The sequence below is a fragment of the Phragmites australis genome, chromosome 1 (genome assembly GCF_958298935.1).
Source record: "Phragmites australis chromosome 1, lpPhrAust1.1, whole genome shotgun sequence".
Classification (NCBI taxonomy): domain Eukaryota; kingdom Viridiplantae; phylum Streptophyta; class Magnoliopsida; order Poales; family Poaceae; genus Phragmites; species Phragmites australis.
The window spans coordinates 10,632,406-10,643,113 of NC_084921.1; the positions used below are offsets into that span (position 1 = coordinate 10,632,406).

At 41.5% G+C, this 10,708-nt stretch overlaps 1 pseudogene; it reads right to left on the bottom strand.

The window, feature by feature from the left end:
* Window positions 1–748: 748 nt before the first annotated feature.
* LOC133931026 (probable FAD synthase) lies at window positions 749–3,859 on the bottom strand (annotated as a pseudogene).
* Window positions 3,860–10,708: the final 6,849 nt, after the last annotated feature.

The window sequence follows — 10,708 nt, forward strand, 5'->3', positions numbered from 1 at the left end:
AATCACTGTCTGTGGTCCCGAGCACCCTCTCCCAGAACTTAACCTTCTCGGGTCATCGGGGAACTCGGGTACTCGGAGACCGCTGTTCATGGCCCCGAGCACCCTCTCCCGGAACTTGACTTTCTCGGGTCATCGGGGTACTTGGGGACCACTGTTTATGGCCCCGAGCACCCTCTCCCGACACTTGGTCTTCTCGGATCTCGGGGACTCGGGACTCGGGGACCCCTGGTTCCCATGTCACCGACAGGTACTGTAGCACGGTCCGCATGTTAAATTGTGTTAAGTTGGATCACCTTTATCTACAATTCTGTATCCGCCACTAGTTGCACAGGAGAGAAAAATATTTAAGAAAACTTTTATGAGAAATAACAAATTTGAATTTCTTTACAAAGAGGATAAATCGGCTTATATTGAAGGACCAATGTTTGAATTTTTCGTTTCACTTCGCACGAAGGATCAGTCATATCATGTAATGTCGTTATAGTATGGCTTTACATGTGAGGAACCTCGTTATATTTTTTTCATGTACTTTACTCTAAAGAAAATACTTTTTACTTGTTGGATTGAACACATGTGGAGTATCTTTTAGAGTAAAGTATTCAGATTCAATGTGCACTTTGAACCTGCGATTTTCTGGCCGCCTCACTTTATCTACCCCGTGCTAAAGCGTACATGAAACTTGGTCAACACCCACAAGTAAAGAAATAGTGATTGGTCTTACCAATACACCAATTTGTAACTTCCAGGAAATTCAGTTGTGTATATATAAATATTCAGGCAGGGTACCACTGAACATATAGCTGCCATTTTCTACACAAAATACGTCACAAAGGAATTTGACGCAGGGAAGACGAAAACGACTAGATTTACTGTGGCTATTGCTTTCTACAACCTACTCATTTGCCGTGTCTCATTACTGCTCACACCATTCGCTGCAACATTTTCCTTTCCCGTCTTCTTTGCTCTACCGGCCCTTTCAAGCCTTCCATCTGATAGCGTGTATGCCGGTTTAAACCCACCTGAGCCATCACGCAGGACCTCGTTTGGAACTGTGTTATGTATGCTACCAATAGAAGTGTATCTGAAACCAGAGCAAGTCTAGTAAGATGCATGATAGCTCAGAAAAATTGGTATGGAAGAGCAGAGGTAATTCTCTGCAGCTACTGAGATGACAAGTTGCATTTTACAAAATGAGCTGAAAGTTCAGAGTGCCAGGTGACAGCAACACCGCCCAATATATGCAAAGGGATCGAAACAATTCGAACGTTTTTAGGGTTACTAGTTCATCGTGATAGGTTGTACCTCGACGTACAGGGCAGAAAGAAACTTAACAGCTACCAAAAAATATGGAGTCTGAATATGGGAAGAACGTACCCTTGATCATAGAGGCTGCAGTATTTGACCTTGCAGGTTAACAGGAAAGACCAAACATCGCTGTCACAGCACAGCATTTGAATTAGCATTTAGCAGTCAGGGAAAAGGCAATCTCTGGTCGAGTTACATGATCAGGATTTAGGAGGCAGACCTGTAGGGCCAATCCAAGATAGGGTTCACCCTCGTGAAAAGAGGCTAGCCAGGTGAACTAGGGAAGAACTGTTGTTGACCAATCTACATCAATTTCACATTGTAATTACAGCTAGGTACATGGAGATAGATCGCGCATGAAGATGGGCAAAAACACAAATTGCATATTTTATAAACTTGACCATTGCAAAATAATCAATCACCCAAGAGAGTTGCCGCATTCGGATCGCCGTTTCTAGTGCCAAGGAAGATGGATTTGGTAGGCTTCTTCTTAAGCAGGACCTCCAGGCCAGACTTAAAATCTGTCCGAATACTTTCCAGTGGCAAACCATAGCTGCGGAACATGGATGAGAAAGAATAGCATTGAGTCTTTATGCCACTCCACGTCTCAAGAATGAAAAAAACGAACATAAAAATTAGTAACAAATTAAATCAAATCTTGCGAGTTCTTACGTTGACGCTGTTTCATACGTGAACGAATCGATTTCCGGGAAAGTACTAGGGTGCTCGAAGTAGATGGTCAGCATAGGGCAGTTTAGAAGGGTATGGTCCGTTCTGTCTCCATGGCCTGAACTTGTTTTGTGAAGGTAGTAGCCAGCCCGAAGCAAATGCAGTAGAACCTGTTGATTGATTTTATCACATCGCCATCTTGTCAATGGATATCAACAACCAGTGAACATAGTTAAACGATGGGCAGAAGAGAGCAAAAGGAAAAGTACAGTTGAATCTTTGCCACCGTTGAAGCTGAAGGCTATTTCTTCAAACCTGCAAAAGGGAAAATTCTGAGAATGAAACCAACTGCAATCACCCACCAACGCTCAAATCCTTTGAAGAAATCAAACCTTTCATATAGAAAAAATAAATCAAACCAAACAAAAGGGAGAAGAAAAGAGATTTTGGAATGAACTACCGGCAGTCTTGCATTTTTCAAAGCACCTACCATGTGCCATGTGTACAAGAACGAGAGCAGAGTTATTATTTACTCATATGTCCAGCACATGCATTTTTTTAGTTTGAATTAATACCCCTTTTTTTTAAGGGGATCTAGTTGGTATACTCAAACTTATATTTTGCAGGGCTCCAGTTCCAAGATCTGTATAGGATTTAGACTTTATAAGATAAAATAAAATAATTTAAATATATGTTTTCAATCTAAAATAAGAATAAGCTCTAAAAAATTTATAAAACTAAAAATAACCGACTCTAAAACTTCTTAAAGCTAAAGTTTTATCAAACAAGCCCTTAGAGATCATGTACAAGTGCCGTAACAGCTTCAGCCAAATTTAAGTTCAGATGACTGATGCCCATCGATCATAGACCGGCCCTGAATCGAGCCATCCTACACGGAGCATGAACATCCTTAAGCGAAGACCCAGACTAATCTGTGATCGAAGCATACTACGTGTGATTCACGAATCACGAGTGCTCACGCCGCACCGCTGCTACGCCCTAGAGAAACACCGAGGCGGTGGCGATCTGCGCTGCCGCGCGAGGCGGCAGACGAAACGAAGGGACCAACCAACCCATGGTGCATGCACGTGTAGTAGAAAGAGGAAGCGGAGGAGGGCGTGCGTACGGGTGGAACGCCAAGGCCCGGCGGATGACGTAGACGGCGGCGCCGTATTTGGCGCCCAGCCGGGCGCGTCGCCGCTCCCCCGCACCGTCCGTTCGATCTGCATCTAACGCCGCGATCGGCCGACTGCGCGCGGCTTGCGGGGAATCGATCGGCACGCGAGCAAGACGAGCGCGGTTGGTCGATCCACCAGCGCGGCGACGCGGTGAAGTCTGGAGGCGCGCGCGCGCGTGCGTGCGTGACTGGGCCTTGAGGCGCACGAGAGCAGACGAGGAGACCAGCGAGGACTGGAAGTCCGTTTGGGAAGAAGTCGGACGGCATTGGTACGGACTAAACCATTTCTAACAGATACTTCAAAATTTCGTTTCTGTAATATTAAGTATAGTATCCATTAACACTATTATAATATCGCTTATTTTTTTCATCTTTAACAGCTACTCTATTTCCTATCTTTTATTACTCTTCTTCTCCTCTCAAACCCATAAGCATACTCTGTAAACAATGATACGATCTTTGGTTTTCATCCACAAATTTGCAGACCATCCCTCCCGTCCGCTTTATTGTACATGACCTGTAGCAGTGGCGACGCGGGGAATCGATCGGCACACGAGCAAGACGAGCACGGTTGGTCGATCCACCAGCGCGGCGACGCGGTGAAGTCTGTAGGCGCGCGCATGCGTGCGTGCATGACTGGGCCTTGAGGCGCACGAGCAGACGATCGGCGAGGGCTGAAAGTTCGTTTGGGAAGAAGTCAGACGGCATCGGCACGGACGAAGTATGACTTTTATTTGGATGTAGTCGAGTAGGACTGTAGAGTAGGACAAGATCTACATTTTTATTTTTTAAATAAAAAATTATAAATATATCGTACCATTCCACTAGCACGCTCGGAACATGGGGGCTTGACTCTACGGTAGAGTCGGGCATAGGGTGGGCTCCTTCTCACATTCCACATCTAGCTCCGGACTTTTAATAAAGACTGTATAGATGGAGTCGTATTGTTGAAAATTTGCAGATACAGACTCATGCCCCGTTCAAACGAGACATGTTTAAAAATAAAAAAATTCACATTTCAATCATCTGAAATTCAAAACAATATTAAAATAGTTATAAAAAAATCTGAAAAAATTATATCCTTCGACGGGCGATAGGAATGAACTGCAATTTTTTAAAACGAAAGCATATATTTGTATTTTTATTTAAAAAATATAAAAATAAAAAATTCTAAGATCTACTCTCTGGTTGTCAGGCAGGAGGCCGATGTGCATTCATGCAGCTAAGGTGGAGGAACTCTCGAGGTGCATGGCCCAAACAGTGGGCCAACCCGAGTGCTTGAGCCCACGGACGAGCGGGTAGGATGGGAAAGAGAGGCCCAAAGAGCCCAAGGTTAAGGGTTTCCTCTTCTGCTCGCTCGCTCTGCCTTTCGCTGTTCTACCGCCGCCACAGTTTGTTGTGGGCACCTCATCACCGCCGGCCAAACACACCTTCGGCGACGAGACACGACTAACCAGGCCTCCCACCACCGAGGTCAGGCTCCTCTTCTTTCCCGCCCTGTACTGGTACTCGATTCTTACTTCCAAATTTGTTTGTTGCCTGGCTCTTCTCCTTCAGCGCGCAAGATCAGTATACCCGAGGTACGGGTGCGGGAAAATAAGAGGCTTGGTCTGCGGTAGAGAAGACACGGTGAAGGGGGCAGCAAGGTTTCCGTATGATTCAAGCATTCTCCTGCTCTCCTTTTGTTCGTACTGGCATGTAGTTGGTCTCAAGAGTCAACCAGGCCTTGATTTGTTTCTCTATTGCATGGAACTTGCATCGCTGCAGGACGGCTCGAATGCTCATTTTTCTGAATAAACTGGACCAATTATCGTTTCGACTGTGAAAGCATTATGTAATTGCGATTCGATGCTTGTTACTGCTTAAGCACGACTGCACCAGCCATGGAATACAACGAAATAATGCTAAGTTTGATCATAACATCTGTCTACAATAAAAAACTTGACAGTGTTTGTTCAGATTAAAACTTACTTGGTAGATGTGCTCCTGCTTGCTACAAATTGAGTTAGCGTATTTTGTTTCAGTAGCACCCCTTGTATATTTGTATGTTTTGTTAGTTGTTACTGTTCTTTGGCATATGTTCAATTTATCGATGGTAACTGGTCGAAATTCGCAGTTACCGAACTTACCGCTCCGATCCAGTTTCAGAAACCGAACGGTAAAAAAACTAGAGATAATTCTAAGACCTTCTGTGAAAAAAATCAAAAATAATATCGTTTGCACTATATTCTATAGGGAGGAAATTTGAAAAAAATAAAAAAAATTGAAGCGTACGGCTCAGTTATTAACTTATGTTAAGGAAAATCTTAACATGCAAACACATATATTTTTTTTATGTAGCACATATCTTAAGAGGATCTTTAAAATTGATTTCACTTCATTTAGAGTTTTATTAATTTCTCCATAATTTTTACAAAGTTCACAAGCACAAAGTGAATATGTTAAGAAACAACATTGTAATTAACTTTTTCATATCTATCATTATTTTTTCTACATAAAGAATAGTATAAATAAACTAATAAAAGTGATTTCACTAATTTTAGAGATGTGATGGCTCAGTTATGAATTAATCTAGTCGCAACATATTTACACAATACTGCATGTTACAATAACTAATTCATGAGTTCATGTATTTTTAAAAAACATAGGATCATGTAAGAAGATTAACAAAATTAATTTCATGATTTTTGGATTAACAAAGAGTAAACTATGTATTTTACTTGGTTTAACAAATACATTTTCAACTTTTTATGAGTATAAATACTTTTATCATGTAGATCATGTTACAAGAAAACCAACAAAATTTATTTCACTTGATTTGAAGCTCAGATGAATCAGTTATTGATTTTACAAGATTGAGCCAATTTTTGAGTTTTTTAACTTCACTGAAAATCGAGAAAATCGTTCGATAAATCGAGAAAACCGAGTGCTTATTGATAAAACCGAAAAGTTACCGATAATACAGAAAATTCGAGAAAACCGCTCGGTAAATTGAGAAAATCGCTCGGTAACCAGTCCGATTCGATCGGTTACCGAACGGAGAATCTGATATTTTTTTATCCAAATTTCGAATTTTGAGCGGTTATCGTGATAACCACGCATTTTTTATTATTGCTCGAGAGCAGATACCGTTTGAAAAAAGGTAAATAAAACTCTGGCTAGAACCCTATTTTAGGGTTTCACTATGTATCTTGTATCAATCTAGCTAATATACATATTTTTAGTAATATAGCATAAAAATCATACATAAATTATATTACAATAACATAAATATTCTTACATAGGACATATATCATAGAGTTCATATATGCATAGCTGACAAGCCTAAATAAAAGGATTCTACAACACCGTGATAATGGAAAAAAAGGGATAAGCCCAATGCCTATGGACAAATTGGGCGCGAACATAGCTTTATTCTTCTACTCTTCGTCTTCATCATCAGCATAGTTGTTCTCCGATTTTTCATCTAAATTTAATAGTTGCAAGAGTGAGTAAGGTACTCCATAAATCCTACTATAATCAGTGTTGAAAAAATAGGTCGATCAGCCGATTAATCGGCCGAGTAACTTATGATCGGTGAGCTTCCGACTCGATTTCATGGTTATCGGCGAGAAAATCAGGGTGGCCAATTAATTGGAGTTAATCGATTGATTACCTATAAAACCGTCGTCAATCGGTTTGTCCCGAGCGGCCCGCTTGGGGGATTCACGCCGCCCACCACCACCACCACCCCTCCTACATCTCGCCGTGGCTCCCCCCCCCCCCGCGCACCTTAGCGTCGCTATGCTGCTCCCCCCAGCTCATGTGTCGGTGCCACTTCGACCACCCAGCTCCTCCTGCACTGTCGCCTCCCTCTCCCTGTTGGCGCTGCTGCCACGACTACATCGCCTCGACGCCAACGAGGTAAGCCACCGCCGTCCTGCCCTTTTTCCTCCCTCGTCGGAGGTACTGTCAACCCTATCCGCCATCGCCGCCAAACCCTATCCGCTGCCGCCGCCATCCTATGTGCGTGTGAGTGAGATCGAGAAAGGGGCTGAGGGAGAGGCAGAGAAAGAGGGGGAGAGAGGTGGGCCACCGGCCAGGAAGAGGCCCACCCAGAGAGAGATATATCTATTTTAGTATTTTTTTTCTTCTTATATATGTCTATTCCAGTATATTAAATTGCTAGATTACATAAAAAATAAGGTATATTTCTTGCTGATCAACCGATTAATGGTCGATCGATTAATTCAATTAATCCCTGATTAACCGATTAATTCTTACTCTCCAGCCGGTCGAGCAAGTACCGATCACTGATTTTTTGAACAATGACTATAATATGTAGATATGTGAAAGCCAAGGATAAGGATATAGAGCTTAATTTTAGCAGAAAGCCAGTTGTTATGCAAGAGAGTTTGCAAACAAGCTTTAAAGCATTTGAGGAAAATCAAGGTTAAGTCAATATTAGGCAGTTGTTGACCCTGTGAGAGATACATCCATCTCTTTTAGTTCCCAAATTTTATAGTTTGCGGACGCCCAATCCTCTCCAACTCACGACACTTAGCCTGAATTTCCAAAATGCGACATATAGCCTATTCACACATCAAGAAAGTACGCACACCATGAAGTTAATCATTATGACCGAACCATAGTGGTGTTATTACTATGGACACAACTATTCATATATGTTTACACTATACAAATGTTGCACATTTTATCTACAAGATATGCATAGACTCTAATCTTAGCAATTGACCGAGCTGGCGTAATGGGACACCGCATCCTCATATCGTCAAGATAACCATCAATGGGACACTCAACTAAAAACTTATGTAAACATGGCCCACTTAGAGTCTCTAGCCGGATCATGAGAGTTCACTTAGATCGTCCGAGCCTTCTCCTACCTCCTGTTGCCACTACCAGCCTATGAGTGGGTACCTAACTAAGCTAGAGGGGTTGGGTTAAGTGATAAAAGCATTTTTCTCAAAATTCTAGGATTACACTCGTCTCACAAAAGATCCTCACAAGCCAAATGACAAAGTGTTTTCCTACTCTACAAATATTTAGTGGAAGACTTATATGTGTAGCTAGGTGGGAAAATGCCAATGTAGCGTAAACCTGCAACTCAAAATGTTGTCCAGTCAAAAGGTAATTCAAATTAGATTTATAGAAGACTTGTAATAAAAAGGCCGCTAGAAAATAATGTAAGAGAAAGAGGAAAAACACACGCTTTTGGAAGTTGTACATGTGCAAGTGCCAAAGGGTGATCACGGGGCACAAGAGAAGTCTTCATTATCGGATTGCACATGGTTGGAAGAATAGAGTTTTAGCCGATGGATGCACTTATTGGATGAGCAATGGTCTATGCACACTTCTTTCTTGAACGAACTTGCTTATGATGAATCTTTATTAAACAACGCTTCGGAATAGATATGATGAACCCTCCCCCACGCTCAAATGATGCTTGTCCTCAAGCATAATACATTAGAGGAGATGCACTGATTAACATCAGGTGTACTCAACTTTATCTGAAATCCTTTGTCTTTCTTTTTTCTTTTCTTTTCTTCTCTTCTCTCTCTCAAAGCTCAGATACCCTTGGAACTTTATACTCTGTAATTCGAAATTTTATGTCACATGAACCGAGGTAGTAGAGGATAGTGCCATGCGGCACCAAGGGAGGTGACATGCAACACTGTACTTGGCTTCATTTTCTAGCTTTTATCGTCGTGTGGGCTTCGTGGTCCTTCTTCTAACATTGTCTTTGTAGAATATCTTTTTTCATAATATGTGCATAGATCCATAAAGGAGTGCATTGGCTTGACGAGAAACTCATATAAATGGGTTGTGGACAAGCAATGATAATACCAAAAGGAAATATCGGTTTTAGGGAAAATATTTATAAAGTTTACACACAATCCAGTATAGAATAGGCAATGCATGGATAGAAAAGCTAGCAATAAAGAAGTTTACTCAAAACGGAATGGCCGGCTTCTAAGTATCTTACCAAATGAATACAAACTTGTCTCAACTCACCAAATCAAAGGGTTTTTCATATGAACATTGTTGTATTTTGGCTATGGTAGGTAGGAAATATTCTAGAATTATCACAAGAGAGCAATTCCACAAGGAGCATAGAGAGTGTGATTCCAAGTTTTTCCAAAAATTAATAGATTCCAGAGCTATATTAGAGTTCTCATTATCAGGATCAAAAAGCAGTGCCAAGTAAATTAAACAGCTCTACGAGGTCGAAATTCTAAGATTCTATCAAACAAATACCACAACTAATCATTATGATATGTAGAACCGGTTACTCAAACTCATCAGCAGAGGACAACAATTGCAATGAACCATGCAGGTTCTAACATGTTGCAACCTTCTATGATAAAAGTACTAATAGCATAAGGGGCTGAGAAAACAAGTCATACATGCATATCAAGTCAATAGGTAATCCAGATCAAAAACTACGTATATAGGTTATGATATCACTATTGAGAAATAGGTAAGCTACACTAGTCTAAAATAAAAAAATTGACCGCATTCATTTAGAAAAACATGCAAATAGGAGATCATATATCGTTACCACTTGACGCGCAGTGTAGCGAAAGAAGAGTTAGAGCAGACTGATCTAACGTCGTACGCGTCAAACTCCTCCAACAGCTTCTCGATCAAGTTCGCGACCAGCCCCGTGCAGGTGGTCATGCTTCTCGACCAACTCCGAGTACATGGTCATGCGCTCATCGACCAGTTTCGAGCCGGTGGTTGTGCTACTCGACCAACCACTGAGCAGATCTATTGCGTCATCGACTAGCTTCGAGTGATCACATCACGCTCCGGGACCAGCATCGAGAAAATATATCGACCAGTCGAGTAGGTCCACTGAGCAGATCCATTGCGTCATCGTCCAGCTCCGAGTGGTCACGTCACGCTCCGCGACCAGCCCCGAGCAAATATATCAACCAGTCGAGTAGGCCCTCGACTAGTCGAGCAACAACGTTAAGATGTACACGCCAAGGAGATCAGCGCTATAATAGCAGTAGCGCCTCTACGATATCCACACATATTGGACAAAATCGATGAGCGCTGATGTGCTAACACCATACACACAGTTTTAAGAGATCGTGTAGAGGGTTGAGGCTAGGGTTTCAAAGTAGATCTACCCCTCACGCTCCATCCCAAGCCTTTCCTTATAAAGAACTCGCTAATGGACTCCCACATTAAAAACCCTTTATAACTCAAACACCTTATGGATCACAATCTAATCAAACTCATGTACGAAATTCAATTAATATATTTTGTTTCAACCTATTAAGTGTGTGACATGTTAGGTACATGTAGAAACGGCTATGACTCAAAAATCTTTTCTAAATCGAAATCAATAGCGATCTCTTGCAGGACATATTGACTTTCGAATATACACAAAGTGGTCTATCTCAATATCATGTTCTCTAATATGAATGCCCACATTATTGATTTTGTATCTCATACCTATGTTCCGTGAAACATAGTCATGAATCAATACATTTACTAGTCTTATGAATCATCATAATGATGTATTATCAGTGATCAAATTAGAATAAT